Source organism: Narcine bancroftii, chromosome 5 (genome assembly GCF_036971445.1).
Source record: "Narcine bancroftii isolate sNarBan1 chromosome 5, sNarBan1.hap1, whole genome shotgun sequence".
Classification (NCBI taxonomy): domain Eukaryota; kingdom Metazoa; phylum Chordata; class Chondrichthyes; order Torpediniformes; family Narcinidae; genus Narcine; species Narcine bancroftii.
This window is the reverse complement of record NC_091473.1, coordinates 241221058-241236843: the sequence shown is the minus strand read 5'-3', so window position 1 is coordinate 241236843 and position 15786 is coordinate 241221058. Positions and strand designations below refer to the sequence as shown.

The following is a 15786-nucleotide window of genomic DNA, read 5'->3' as shown; positions in this document are numbered from 1 at the left end:
TTTTTCACAAGCCAACAAGTCATAAAAATAACAACTTGCTTCAACGACAAAAAGGTTTGTCTTTTAAAATGATGAACATAGAGTCTCCCTCCCACCTGTCTTGAAAGGTCCTGTTTTCTGTCTTTCGTTTGGCCATTTTTCGTAAGGGGTTTATTACATGCGAGTTGGGCGACAGGTCGCAGATGCCAATGAAAGTAAAGAGAGGAGGTGGGGGCGATTAGCGGGGTGACGGGCCAGCGCCAACGCATTTGCAAAGCATTCTGGGATTTGTAGTATTAGCTGTGCATGCGCTCTGCTGGCGCGGTAGCCAGCGGGCCAGCTCCAATACATATTTGATATGATCTTGCGGGCCAAATATAATTATATCACAGGCCAAATTAGGCCCGCGGGTGTGAGTTTGACATGTCTGAAGCATATTTTCTCTCTGCCTTATGGCTCAAGCCCTGGTTATTGCTCCATGCCATGTCACTACTGCGGACATCACAGGCAAGGTATGCACTACACTGAAGCTGACCTGTAGTACTGCGATAGATCAGAACTTGCAGAGCCGCACCCCAGGGAACCAGATGTGTGTGTCTGCAGAGGGTATACTGGAGTGTGAATGTGCAGAGAAATGGTTCTCAATCTTTTTTGTCCAAGGACCCACTTTAACTTTTCAAAAAAAAAAACACCCCACCATTAGCGGAAAAAAATTATAGTCAAAAGAAGTTTTAATTAAATCATTTACTGCAAGTGTATTTCAGTGCAATTGAAGTCAGGAATACACAACTACCCGGTACTTCAATATGTCAACTATCTCAAACATACATTCAACAATTGTCATCACTTCAGAGGGAATCTTGCTCCTGATGCTGGCTGCCGATTTTGACTTGAGGGACTAATTTTAAGTTTAGTTTCAACCTTAAATCACCACGTTTTGTAATTTCCCAATCGGTTTCTCTTAGTTTGTATCAAATCACTAATATCCCCGAAGCTGCATTCTACTAAACAAGACAATGGAAAACGTACTTGCTAAAGAAGTCTAGTTTGGGTATTTCTTTTCAATCTCGTTATACAGCCACATCATGATTCATTTCACTTTGAACAGAGTTTTCGCAGATTCATCACAACTCCTTTTGGCATTGCACTGTAACTTCAGACAAGTCCACCAACAATGGCTGAGTTAACCAAGAGGGAAAATCCATTGCCTTTAAATCACAAAATCTATTATTGAAGTCGGTACCCAACATTTTCAAATGGTCAACAGTGACGTTTGTAGCAGCATGAGTTACCTCACACTTATTCAACTAATAAAATTGACTGAAATGTCTTGTAGAAATATTCCTTTGGCATTATTCTAGAAGTGTCGTGAATCCAAATATCTTTGTGTTTGCATCGATGAGCTTCATGTTTGCTATTTGCCACAAGCTTGTTCAATGTACTTAGTTTCTCAAAAATGTCCATTGACAGGCTGCTTATCCAAGCTTTGCCATCTGTTGTTAGCAAGAGCTTCATTTCAGGTTTGTCCTTCAAAAACTCGGATCAAACACTTCCATAAATCTTTTGAAGCAGTTTCCTTTTGACAACCACCTTACTTCAGTGTGAAGTAATAATCTCACTCTGCATTTTTTATTTTTATAAATCGACTTAAAACTGCTTAAACAGACGTTCTCATTTGGCATTAGCTTTGATGGCATTGATACAGTTGATCACAGAATGTAGCACCTCGAGTAGAACAGGGGAAACTTTCTTGGCAACTAAAATGTATCAGTGGATAGCACAATGCACAACCAACATACATGAATTTTCATCCTTCATTAATTTTATATATCCTGGGTTTTTTTTTTAACCCATCATAGCAGGTGCACCATCTGCAGCACAAGATATAATGTTTCCTTTTGATATTTCATTTTCATCCAAATAATTTTTGAGCTTGCTGTAGATTCAACTGCAGTCGTGATTGTTTCTAATGATACACAAAACAACATCCCTTCTTGAAACTCTTCCTGATCAACATATCTCACGTATGCCAATAACAGAGCCTCACTGTCCCATATGGTAGATTCATTCAGAACTTTCATGATTTCAACTTCTCAATAAGCTGTTTTTCAACATCTTGATCCATGTCATCTATTCTGTTGCAGACAGTACTATTACTCGGTGGGATTGCTCGGACATCTTTGTCATCCTTTTGCAGAACTGTTTTGAGAAACAATAATATTGCTGGTTTAATCAGTTCCTCCCCCATTGTACGATTCTTCCCAGGTTTTGCTATCAGCAGAGAAATTTCTTAGCTAGCTTCAAGGGTATGATTCAGGGCTGTAGTTTACACAGCGAATAATGAAGTGTTTTTTGATCGATTTTCAAATTTCTCTTTCAGTGATTTAAAATACTCCAATTTTGAATTGACATGGTTTGGATGTTTTACCCTCAAATGAGCTTCAAACGGTCTGCTTTCATCGATTCATTTGTTAAAGTCTGTTGGCATAATAGGCCAAAAGGAGCACGTTCATCATGTACAGCAGGAAGAATCCAAACTTCAAGAACTCCACTGAATATTGTCAAAACTTTTGCTTGCTTGATCTGCTTATTTTGAATATACAACAGCGTAAGCTCCCTGAAACAGATTAATAAATACAACAGCGCCATTTTGGCATCCTCTCAGGCTAGTGCCACCTCCACCCCATCAATACACTGGTGCAAAAAGATCCATACAGATACAGGTCACACTACTGAACTGAGAAAGGAAAAGGGTATGAATGGAGACATGATTGTTGAGATCATTTGGAATGGATGATAATAAGACTAGTCAGAAAAAAAATAATTATAACGTTAACTAAGGATAACAGTTAAATAAGAGAAAAATTGGAAGAGCAAAAATACATTGAAAATAAAAAAACAAAGATTTTACTTGGAAGTTACAATTGTGTTGTAACTGAGTGTTGCTAAGTCACATCTTTCACACCAATATAACGACCTTATTTTTTCAAACCAACTTTTTAATCATTTCCCAAAATATTCCTACGCCCCACTAAAATATTAAGATCCATGCCCCACCGAAATATTCTCACGCTTCACATTGATAATCTATGGTGTAGAGTATAGGCGGCCACTGGTATTGGAGTCCAACCTCTGTCCAATGAGAATGTCAATATCGTTGTTTATGAAATATAGTAATCGAGTAATGTTTGACATTCTTCCCTGTGTGTTAAAAGTTATGTGTCATTCTAACACTTGTGTCCAGATTCATCTCTGAATTCACCAAACCGGATACGCTTTTCAAGATGACAATAAGGTAACTGCTGATAGATTTGTCGTCTATGATTAATGGCCTTGATCCAATCAAACAGCGCTCAAGTTAGAGTTGACTATTTAAAAAAAGGGAAATGTGTTCAGTGTTCTGAATTTAGGGGCTATGGTTGCTTTGTTAGGAAATTGTTACTACAAGGAATATCAACTGTTTTTGTTCTGTTCTAAAGAAATTCGATCACAAACCTTTTAAATGGGGGACCTGGCTTGGCAAGCCTTTGAGTTATTGAGACACTCGTGGTTCATGGATCAATTCAGCAGGCGCTCTTTAAGCAAACTAAATTCATTCTATTATTAATAGGTCTGCTGTGTGGGAATTTTAGCCAACAATACACTAGTATTGTATACAGAACCTACAATCAGAAATTTCAGGTTTGATGACACAGAAGGAGAAAAGAAAATTTGGCATCTTTGGGACACACACAGGCAATAGGAGAAAGAAAGGAGGCACTTTCATCTTTTAGCCAACAAGGCTTCTTTTCAGAGATAGTTGGAAAAGGTCCAGGAAGAATGCACTTTTAAACAAAAGTTGATTGCCTTGTACGGTGCAACCCTAAAGCATTTGCAAGCATCAGGCAAATTAATGTCACAATCAATTTAGAGCAGAAAAATACTGCATCAAGTATATTCATACCTCAATTCTATTTCTTTCAGAGAAAGTTAAGGAACAGGTTTCATATTGGAATAATACCAAACACAAATGTATGATGCTACCAAGAATGCCGACTTCCACTATGAATTTTAATCTTACCCTGCTCCTGCATTAGATCCATTTATACTACTACCACATTCTAGCCTTTATCACCTTTGACTTTAGTCAACTTAAAAGCCTATCTGGAACTTCACTGACCATATTCTAACTTGCACAAAATTTCAAACAGCCAAAGAATCCCTGCTGCTGCTTCTTGAGGATAATCAGTTGTAAAACACAAATCTGCAGACACCATGGTTTAAGTAAAAACACAAAGATGGAGAAACTCAACAGCTCAAGTCCCCTTGATGTAGTAAAGATAAAAATACATATTTCAGGCTTGGAAAAAAAATCTGAACAAAAGAGTAGGGGAGGGTTGGTCAAAAAAGTAGGAGGTGATAGGTGGAGAAGGGAAGAAGTGATGAAGGGGAGGAGGGATGACTAAGTGAAGGGAGGGAGAAGAACTGGAAAGGAGAAGTGGGGGGGGGGGAAAGAGAGCACATTAGCAGAAAAGTCAATGTTAATGTCATTTGGCTGGAGAGTACCCAAATGGGAAAAAAAAAATCAGGTGTTATTCCTCCAATTTGCAGGTGGTCTTGGTGGGGCAGTACACAGGGTCATAGACAGATGTGTGAGTGCGACACAGAACTTAAATGGGAGGTCTCCGTCACTGCCACGGATGGAGCAAAAGTACTCTCCCAATCTGCGCCCAGTCTCTCCAATGTACAGAAGTATACAAAGGGAGCATCGGATGCGGTTAATCAGTCCTGCAGATATCCAAGTGAGGAATTGCTGCCATAAGCAATCCAGAAATCATGAGCTCAAATTTTTTTTTTTTAATTAAATCCTTGAATATTGGAATCGAGATATTGGGGAAAGTGGAAGATGGACCTATTACTTCTATTTATGTTCTAAACACAAGTCTAAATTTAAAAAGCAATCTTTCTAACCAATGGCTCAGTTGCAACTATAGACCAATTTTTCAAATGATGAGCATATAACCCATTTTTGCTCTTCTTTCTTTGGCTTGGCTTCGCGGACAAAGATTTATGGAGGGGTATGTCCACGTCTGCTGCAGGCTCGTTGTTGACCCATTTTTGCTCTACATGTTTGACACTAACAGAAGTTTGCACACTTCACAAACCAGTTTAGAAATTTTTCACAGCTTGTCCCAATGTAAATACAATGGAATGGAATCCATTATTGGGCTATTTTGACTTTGGCCTTCAAGACTTTACTTCACAAACAGTTGATACATTTCCTGTCAAAAAGCTAGGCAAATTAAAATGACTGGAGAACAGTATTTGGCAGATTAAATTGCTTGAGCACATTGAGTACTCTACTCCTGAATAAATCTCTCTACCTTGTCTGCTGCCTCCCCACCAAATTTCCATGGCAGCTTTTGATTTAGTTTTTAAAATAAAATAAGCGTGATGGGAGACACAGCACATTCAGAAGTGCCCAAGCATTTGAAATTTATAGATTTGCTTACAAAAACAACAGCTGCAAGTTTGCACATTAAACCGAAAGCATGAATTAATGAATATTTAATAATATTAAAAGAGATAAGACTACAGAAATATTAATCAGCTGAGGGAAAGCATTTGCATTTCACCTTGAAAGATCTGAACCTTCATGCAATTCAAGACCATAAACCTAAACAGCTGCAGTTTATGGAGCAATAATAAAAATACACATGCTGTTCCTATCATCCACTTTGGTTTTGTTTCAAACCACAAGTTTCAATGTCCATCCTGAATATTTAAAATCATTAAAGTTAGTCCTCAGCATCAAAAACACTTTGTGACAGTATATTAATTGCCCAATGTTGATATTCAGAAGACGGTCGCTCTTAATTTTTTTTAAAAATTAAAAATTTTACACTGCTGCAGTCAAAGTAATTCCTATTTTGAATATTCCCACATGGTAGTATCTGCTGTTAACTAAGTTTTTTTTTCATTTGTCTTGTCACAGCTCTCTGGATGTGGAATGATACTGTTCCCAAAGGGAAGACTTTGTTTTTTTTAAAGCAATCCGATGATTCACCACCTGTTCACCAAAGGATCAATTTTGTGAGGTGCCAGTTTGTGCTTTATCATTTTAACCCAACTCTAATTGACTTCTAATTTTAAAAATGTATTCTTTTGTAAATTTGTCTTTTACTGCTTTCAGATCACAATATTACAAGTTTTAAAAACTCTACATGACAAATAGTTTTAACTTTTCGTCACCCAATTTCATATTCATTGTCTGAATTGCAAGTATCCAAATGAAATACGAGAACCCAGATTTCCTAATGAGGAAAATCTGAACATTCTGAAAAAAGCTCAACTACCCAGAATTTCATCCTGCACCATTAACTACACCACTGCCTGTGATTTCAAGATTTATATCTTGGCCATTACATGGACTCTTTGTATTTTAGTTTAATGTTTACTGTTCAACTTTTTTTTGCCCCCCAGAATGTGTGGAAATAAAATAATTGATTTATAAGTTTCTTAAACAGCAATAAAGATGCAAGGCTTTCACATACTATTGTCTAAACAACCCCATTGTACCCTTTGCTTCCAACCCTTCAAAGCACAAAACAGCTCAAAATATATGCATGTGCAATTGGCAAATGAAGAGCCAGTAAAAGAGACCAAATTAGTGAATACAGTATAAATGAATGATGAAAATGACATGTACTTGTCAAGCCTGCATTCTGGGCATTAGAAAAATAAGCTCAGTTTTTCTTTTCAAGGGATAAAGGATAAGAAATCCATGGTGCGAAGGTTAACGCTTACACAGAAATACAAGTACTTTATCAAAACACGCCATTCTCTGCAATGTACCTGATTAGAATATCAATTCATTGGTAATGGTAAAATAAAACAAGGATCAATTTTCCACAAAAGACACCTGTATATACTTCCACCAGTCTAAGTATTCATTTTTCATAAAATCACCAGATATACAATGTAAAATAAAAACAATTACATACATGTCACATTTAATTCTATCATTTGAAAACTTGCTGCACAACCTATAAAAAAGCCTCCAAGCAAAAGCATTCTTCAAACAGAAAACAAAAGATTTACAATACCTGCTTGAAGCTCTGTTACCCATTGGCAAATCAGAGATTTTCTGCAAAGCCATCGACAAATATTTCAGCTGCCTTTGCCAGAATGCACCGCAGGCAGGGACCAGCCTCCCAGTTGATCGAGTATTCTTACAGTGCAAGCAGGAAATGGTCTACCACCTAGCTGCAGAAAGACTACACTGCATTGCAGGTGAGTACCTTCGTGTTCAAAAAATCAACCATTTTCTTTACATTTCTTTCAGATGCAAATATTGTCAGATTCAAGAATCACTTTGCAGAATATGGTACATTTGCTCAGTTACTTTGATGGTAAGTGATGGGCAGTGTATCAGTATATTGGAATGCCAATAAACTGATCAGAGGATTTTTTCAGAAAAGGGTGGGAAACAGAGCAGTCAGATAGTTGCACAAAGAATTCAAGTGTTGAGATGCCAAACATGGCAAGGCTGGGTTTTTGAAGTGAATCTTAATAGGATGTTATTGCATGGATTTTTGGAACATTCCTGAACGGGGTGAGGGCAAGATGGCAAGATATTAGTCCAAGGAGGACTCAGTCATGTGACTGTGAAAGCCACTGATGGGCAGAGAGCAATTGAAAAATGTACAGTAAAAACACCAGATGCATTCAAATATATTGGATCATGGAGGAAAAAATTAAGAAGCAATTGCACAGAAATTTGACAATGCAATAATGGAAAAGAAACTATTGGAATTAAATACTGTGCATACAAATCTTGTTTCAAAACAACCCATATATTTACAATATAAAGGAACAGAAGTAGACCATTCGGCCCAACGAGTCTGCTCTGCAATTCCACCCTTAGCTAAACCATTCTCACATCCAATTCCAAATTCTGGCTTTTTCCCCGTATCCCTTGATTTCCTGACTAATTAGATACCTATCAATCTTCTCAAACTCACCCAAAAAACAGGCCTCCACTGCTGGATGTGGCCACAAATTCCACAAACCCATGACCCTCTGCCTAAAGAAATTTCTCATCGGTTTTAAATGGGTACCTTCCAATTCAAAGACTACATTAATGTCCTCTCATCTTGGATTCACCCACCACAGGAAATATCTACTCCGTCCAATCCTTTCTGTATTCAAAATGCTTCTATGAGATTCCCTCTCATTCTTCTATACTCCAATGAATACAGTCGAAGAGCCAATAAACGATCCTCATATGTTAGCCCTTGCTATCATCCTGGTAAATTTTCTGCACTCCCTCCAGTATCATTACATCTCTTCTAAGAGAAGGGGCCTTAAACTGCACACGTTACTCCAAATGAGGTCTCACCAGTGCCCCGTAGAGACTTATCAACACCCATTTACTTTTGTACACTATTCCATAGCATTCATTTTCTTTACTGCCGATCCAACCTGGTGGTTAACTTTTAGGTAATCCTGCATGAGGACCCCCAAGTCCTTTAGAATTTTCTCCCCATCCAAATAATAATCTATTTCCTCTTCCAAAATGTACAATCATACATTTATCAACATTGTATCTCATTTATCATTTCTTTGTATCCTCTCCTAAGCTGTCCAAGCCTCTCTGCAACTTTTTGGTTTCACCCTTCCTACTCCACCACCTACCTTGGTGTCATCTACAAATTTAGCCACAAAACCATTCAATCCATGATCTAAATCATCAATATACATTGTAAAAATAACTGGCCCCAACACCGGCCCCTGCAGAACACCACTAGTAACTGGCAACCAACCAGAACAGGGTCCCTTTATTCCCAACTTTTGCTTTCTGCCCATGAGCCAATCAATGCTCCACCGAATCTAATACCTTTCCTGCAATTCCATAGCCTCTCATCTTATTAAGCAGCCTCTTATGTGACACCTTATTGAATGCCTTTTGAAAATCCATATACACAACATCCACAGCCTACTTGATATTTCCTAAAAAAAATCAATAGGTTGGTCAGGCAGGATCTTTCCTTCATGAAACCATACTGGCTTGGTCTTATGTCATGCACCTCAAGGTATTTCATAACCTCACCCTTGAGGATGGACTCCAATAAATTTCCAACTACCGACATCAGACTAATAGGCCTGTAATTTCTATTTTTATGCTTCCCTCCTTTCTTAAATAGCGGAACCCCATTTATGACCTTCCAATCCTCTGGGACCATGCTAGAGTCTATTGATTTCTAGAAAATAATTTCAAATACCTCCATAATCTCCAAAGCCGCCAGCTTCAGAACACTTGGGTGCACCTCATCTGGTCTGGGAGACTTGTCATTAGCCCATTTAGCTAACTAAGTACTATCTCTCTAGTAATCTTGACTGTACTTAATTCTATTCCTCAAGTCCTCTGACCATCTGGTATATTGCTATGGTCTTCCTCAGTGAAGGCTAACAAAAATACTCATTTAGTTCCTCTGCCATCTCTACTGATATCTTCTGCTTCACAGCAATTTTATCCTTGAAGAAAATAAAGGAAACTCTTTTAAAGTTTACCAAAATGCTTTTTGAAAATTAATTCGGAGATACAAAGGCCTTTTTTATGCATGCTCATTGGAAAGTACATTGATTTTGTAGAGAACTATACAGATGACACTGATAATGCATGCACATCCATACAGTAAACTTCCTTCTCACAAAATCTGTGACTCAGAGATAATCTACAGGCCTAAATGCTTGAGATAAATTGTCAAAAATTAAGACCAAACCTCTTCCCCTCACAAAAGAAGGTTATCCTGGGCGAGTGCCCAAGCACTGAAATAACTAATGTATTTGCAGGGTGTGACTCAATCTCACGTTTGTCGCCCAACGTCTTTCATGGCCGAGAAATTGCAAATTCAAAAACAAAAAAGTTACTTGAAATTTACTCTTCATAGTTTTAGAATTACATGAAGAATCAATAAAAATACTGTTTTAAGGTTGAAAAGTATTTGATTCCCGAGCTCATATATAATCTGACCTACTTTCTGCTGCACTGAGATTGAGTTACTATTAAAGTTAATTATTTAAATGTCAGCCATTTTCAACAAGGTATACTTAGTGAAACATTAAATAATACTTGTGGCAGTTTCCGCAAAGCAGGACGTCAAGCGCTGAAGAGCTGGCTCTGAATGGGCAACTAAAGCGGCATCATCTGCAAAGAGTAGTTCACGGACAAGTTTCTCTTGTGTCTTGGTGTGAGCTTGCAGGCGCCTCAGATTGAAGAGACTGCCATCCGTGCGGTACCGGATGTAAACAGCGTCTTCATTGTTGGGGTCTTTCATGGCTTGGTTCAGCATCATGCTGAAGAAGATTGAAAAGAGGGTTGGTGCGAGAACACAGCCTTGCTTCACGCCATTGTTAATGGAGAAGGGTTCAGAGAGCTCATTGCTGTATCTGACCCGACCTTGTTGGTTTTCGTGCAGTTGGATTATCATGTTGAGGAACTTTGGGGGACATCCGATGCGCTCTAGTATTTGCCAAAGCCCTTTCCTGCTCACGGTGTCGAAGGCTTTGGTGAGGTCAACAAAGGTGATGTAGAGTCCTTTGTTTTGTTCTCTACACTTTTCTTGGAGCTGTCTGAGGGCAAAGACCATGTCAGTGGTTCCTCTGTTAGCGCGAAAGCCGCACTGTGATTCTGGGAGAATATTCTCAGCGACACTAGGTATTATTCTATTTAGTAGAATCCTAGCGAAGATTTTGCCTGCAATGGAGAGCAACGTGATTCCCCTGTAGTTTGAGCAGTCTGATTTCTCGCCTTTGTTTTTCTACAGGGTGATGATGGTGGCATCACGAAGATCCTGAGGCAGTTTACCTTGGTCCCAACAAAGCTTGAAAAACTCATGCAGTTTGGCATGCAGAGTTTTGCCGCCAGCCTTCCAGACTTCTGGGGGGATTCCATCCATACCTGCTGCTTTGCCACTTTTCAGTTGTTCGATTGCCTTATATGTCTCATCCAGGGTGGGAACCTCATCCAGCTCTAGCCTTAGGGGCTGTTGAGGGAGCTGGAGCAGGGCGGAATCTTGGACTGAGCGGTTGGTACTGAAAAGAGATTGGAAGTGTTCTGACCATCGGTTGAGGATGGAGATCTTGTCGCTGAGGAGGACTTTGCCTGGAAGTCAGCCTGAAGAAAACTGAGGTCCTCCATCAGCCAGCTCCCCACCATGACTACCAGCCCCCCCACATCTCCATCGGGCACACAAAACTCAAAACGGTCAACCAGTTTACCTATCTCGGCTGCACCATTTCATCAGATGCAAGGATCGACAATGAGATAGACAACAGACTCGCCAAGGCAAATAGCGCCTTTGGAAGACTACACAAAAGAGTCTGGAAAAACAACCAACTGAAAAACCTCACAAAGATAAGCGTATACAGAGCCGTTGTCATACCCACACTCCTGTTCGGCTCCGAATCATGGGTCCTCTACCGGCACCACCTACGGCTCCTAGAACGCTTCCACCAGCGTTGTCTCCGCTCCATCCTCAACATCCATTGGAGCGCTCACACCCCTAACGTCGAGGTACTCGAGATGGCAGAGGTCGACAGCATCGAGTCCACGCTGCTGAAGATCCAGCTGCGCTGGATGGGTCACGTCTCCAGAATGGAGGACCATCGCCTTCCCAAGATCGTGTTATATGGCGAGCTCTCCACTGGCCACCGTGACAGAGGTGCACCAAAGAAAAGGTACAAGGACTGCCTAAAGAAATCTCTTGGTGCCTGCCACATTGACCACCGCCAGTGGGCTGATAACGCCTCAAACCGTGCATCTTGGCGCCTCACAGTTTGGCGGGCAGAAGCCTCCTTTGAAGAAGACCGCAGAGCCCACCTCACTGACAAAAGGCAAAGGAGGAAAAACCCAACACCCAACCCCAACCAACCAATTTTCCCTTGCAACCGCTGCAATCGTGTCTGCCTGTCCCGCATCGGACTGGTCAGCCACAAACGAGCCTGCAGCTGACGTGGACTTTTTACCCCCTCCATAAATCTTCGTCCGCGAAGCCAAGCCAAAGAAAATAATACTTGTGTGGTGGAAGCTCATGGTTCAATTGGATCAAACCGGGACAGCCATATGATTTGCCCATTTAATAGATACTGTAAAGGGGAGAACATTGGCATTTGGTTAAAATGTTGTTCTAATTTTTGCAGGAAGCAAAAATCCAAATTAGAGAAAAGGAATGCCAGGTGTAAACTTCGTATTTTTGTTTTCCAATATTTACCTTCATGGAGTTTAATATCTGTTTAAAGTCATCAAAACACAAAACACATATATTACAATTATTTGGAGGCATGCCAAAGACAAATAATGTGGCTCAAAAATATTCACAGGTGAAGCGATTTCAAATACAACCACCAAAAAAATAGACAGCAGAAACACATCTTACAGAAATCTCCATTGCCATATTACTGCAGAATGTGGTTAAAAACTTCAAAATACTTTTTTTCATCCTGTTTCTGCCAAACTCAAATGTGTTCCACTCTCAAAAGCTATTCCTTACACCTATACATAGTATCAATGCCAAAAGATTTTGGCTCACAAATAGACCCACACACTCCAATCTCAGAACAAGAATGAGCATTCAAATTCTATACAGTACTAGACTTGTGCATATTTTTACCTATGCTTCAGTTCATTGATGTCATCTTTTGGAGGGGGTACTAAATTCTTGTCAAATAAGCAAAATAAAAGGACTCACTGGATTTTGAAGATCATGAAGGATGTTCTACTGAAACATATGCCATTATCTAGCAATTCATAATTATCTATCTATCAGTTTGTGTTGGTGACCAAAAAGGCTGATGGGTTTCACCATATAACAATTTAAAACATGCTAAATTGTTCCAAGTTGATTGGAGCATCTTGGATTCATAAAAGGCATATTATTAAGTATTCTTCACTGGCAACCTCAGTTGAGCTCAACTCACAAAATGCCCAAATAAACCCTACTCCTGAAAACTAATAGATAAAAAGAGCACTAAAATAACAATTCAAAATTCATATTGTGTTCATAGAAAGACAACCATTTAGCTCAATATGTTTTTGTTGACTTTTAGAGTTATCCTTTGTTCTTGCTCCTCCCAAGACGATTGGTTTTCTTTTAGCTATTTGTTCATTCCTTTTTCAATGTTACAACTGAATTTGCCTCGTCATGTCAGGCAGTTGACTCCCCCAATCATAACTACCAAAATGTAAAAAAAATAAATCTTTTTCTCTGTCACTTCTAGGTCCTTTGCCAATCATTACAAACCTATCCAACTGTTACTAACATTGCGAGTAAAGTTTCAACAGAACTTTATAATTGAAGATTACCAGAAAACCTTTACTGCTTCAAGGCGAATATCAGCTTCTCTATTCACATAAAGCTGAAAGCCCTCACCACTACCTTTGCATTTCAAATATCCTTATTTATGATATTATTACAATGCAGGTGGCAGCCATTTGGACTACTGTAATTATGCCAATCCAATTCTCATTTACCACACTCCCAATGAACTGCAACTTATTCCCTTTCACATGCCCACCAACTTTCTCTTTTGATTCTTTTACCACACAAAGGGCAAAAGTAGTCTATTGATCCACGAGCACATCTTGGAGATCTGAGAGGAAATTGGAGGACCTCAAAGAAACCCATTCATTGGAATAGCATGAAAACTCCACACGGACCACAGCCAAGGTTAATTTGAACCTTGGTATTTGGAGTTGAGGTGCCATTATTCTACACCTATCTTGAGTGTGCTGGGCAAATGTGAACAAAATCCAGTGATTTAAAGATGTGTTAACTCTTTGTTTTTGTCCAATATTGAAACCAGGAAATCAAAAGCATTTTTAAATAATTAAAAGAAACATCAAATTGCCCTGTGGCCTTCAGATATATTCAGGTCTTTCTTCCCTGCAACGTCACCAAATTTATTAAACTGACATAAGATTGTATCATCTCACATCTTCTGGCCGAAAGCTGACAACTGCTTATTTCACCAATTATCCAAGCAAATCTGTGTTGAAAATCCATTTGTTCAAATTTGGAAATTTAACCAGATGAATGTCATGAGTATTTTCTAGTGCAGATGTCTGCAGAATGAATAGCAGAAATCCAAGTAATTAATGATGAACACCTGAGTTGGCAGTGCTCATTTTACTAAGATTTATAGATTAGTCCAAAATGTGTTAAATATTTATTGGTTACAAATTAATCTCAAAGTTATCTCCATTTTTCTTGATTATATCCTCTATAAACTTGTTTCCCCAACATTTTGGTGTCACATCCAAATAATAATCATAAATTAGGCAAATGTTGATGAAATACACAGGAAAGGTTTATCAATATGGATTTTAAAGAAGCCTGGAAATTCCCATTCAATACATTCTAGTGATCTTGTCAGACAATTAGATTAAATATCAAAGTTTAGAGCATTAAGTCATCTGAGAAAGAAATAGGCAAATGACCAGTGAGGAAAAATGATCTAACAATCAAGAAGAAAAAAAATGTTTTAAAAGGGTGTGAAAACACATGCGGAGCTTTAAATGATTGAGAAACTAAAAAGATGTGTAAAATACAGAAATGCCCAGCCAGGAATATAAACAGGGACACAAAATATGAGAAGCCATCTAAATTACTGAATTGAAATGTGTCCAGTTTGGCTATCAAAATAAAGGAATATTATCAAGATCCAACAGACAATACTGGAGGTTGAAGCATTTATTAAAACACAGACAGAGCTCCAAAGGTTATAATTAAAATTGGTTGAAGGAAAATAATACTGATTTCAACTTCCAAGTTAGTTGCTAAAGGACACAAAATTTACAATTACCACTTGAACAAATGAAAATTAATTTATTAGGGCATGAAACACTCAAAGTGGAAGGTGTACAAGTTGACATTGCCTCACATTTGATCTTATTCGACACAATATTTAAAATAAATATCAAGATTTGCAATACGAAGTAAATGTCAAATGACAAATTATTGAATTCTCTTTTCATTAAAACTGCACCTCAAATCCAAAACCAAAATGAAGGTAACTACTCAATGTATTAAGAAATTTTGATATCTTGATAAGTCCTGACTTATTATGCAAGCCACAAGCATTTCTACCTGATTTCCATCATCTCCCCTCCCACCCAGATTCCACCATATACCCCAAAATGGGAAGAATTTACAATGGCCAATTAACCTATCTGAACTTTTAATCTCCAAGCAGATAATTTAGCAAAGAGATTGAAAGCACTGAAGAACCCCCTTCTATCCAATCTATTTCAATCAGTGAGCAATTCTTGATAGCATTTCTGATAATTTCCCCAAATAATAAGTGGCAAGCACCAACATTTTAATTAAAAGACCAAGTATGAAGTTACTGAACTAGATTTTATTGGGAGCACAGTAAATCCAATAAAGATGCTGCAGGGTAGCTATTTTCAGACTATTATAGATTACTATGTCCACAATACAAAATACCAAAATTAATGGAGATGGATTTAGACCTTACATCCCCAGAACATGCATCAATATTAGTCTCTCAGGTCAATTCACATTTGGAAAGCATTTTTTTTTAAAAAAGGTGCACCAAGTGGAGCTGCTACCTCTCAGCACCAAATATAGATTCAAACCTATGCTTGTGTGCCATTTCTGTATAGTTAGAACTTTCACCTTGTGATTGCATGGGGTTCCCCTTGGTACTTGTAGGTTTTTAAGACGGCAGGCATGTAACGACACAATCAAGGAATTTTGCCACTACACGAGCAGTCTAAAAAGGAATGTGCAGGAATTTTTAGTC

General features: G+C 38.6%; 1 protein-coding gene across 1 annotated transcript in view; it reads right to left on the bottom strand.

Annotated features, from left to right (window-relative positions):
* Positions 1–15786, bottom strand: part of LOC138765095 (SRSF protein kinase 1-like) — a 50602-nt gene that overhangs the window by 23946 nt on the left and 10870 nt on the right. The gene's annotated exons all lie outside the window — the stretch shown is intronic.